Genomic DNA, 842 nt, shown 5'->3' with positions numbered 1-842 from the left:
TAACATGAATATAAACGCACGCATTAATACACTAACGCTCGAATATAACTGTAACTGTAATAAAACTAGAAAACATATTAAATTAAAGCAATAATTTTGAGTTGTGGGTTCGGGACTAAAAAAAACATTAAGAATGAAGTAATATAGAAATAAATCAATATTTGTTTTGTTGTTTATATACCCAATGTGTACAAAGTGATTATAAATGTGATTATTTTTCATCTAAAAATAATACATATTTTTGTCCCTGGCTGTGGAAGGTTGTAGTTTGGGAATATAAAAGTTTCGTCCGGATGATAATCTCACACGGCTGAATCTGTATGTCCCTTGATTTGCCATTAATGCTTTTGAGATTTAGGATTAAACCTGTGATTATTCAGAAGGTGTTTGTTGTCTTGGACAAATGCAATGCGTTCCACATGCATTTGAATACATCACGGTTTCTCTAGTAATCTAATCGAATGTTCTACAGTAAAAGAGTAGCTTAATGGTTAACATGTTGGACTACTGATCAGAAGGTCATGGGTTTGAATCCCAGGTCCACCAAGCTGCCACTGCTGGGCCCCTGAGCAAGGCCCTTAACCAACCCTTGATTGTATAAATGGAAATAAATTGTAAGTCACTCCAGATAAGGGTGTAAGCTAAATGACAGAAAAGTTGTAACATGTCCAGTGGTGTCTTATTTCACATCCCATCAGGTGTCATAACCTGCTAGACAAAGTGGGAGTGGCTTAGAGTAAAAATACCAATAAGGTATTCCCTTCTGTAAGGGATTTCTTTTATGCTTCCACGAATTCGTTGTTAATTTGAGTTTTATTCGATCCAAAGCATCACGTGAGGCG

This window comes from Tachysurus fulvidraco, chromosome 26 (assembly GCF_022655615.1).
Source record: "Tachysurus fulvidraco isolate hzauxx_2018 chromosome 26, HZAU_PFXX_2.0, whole genome shotgun sequence".
Taxonomy (NCBI): domain Eukaryota; kingdom Metazoa; phylum Chordata; class Actinopteri; order Siluriformes; family Bagridae; genus Tachysurus; species Tachysurus fulvidraco.
This window is presented reverse-complemented; position numbering follows the sequence as displayed.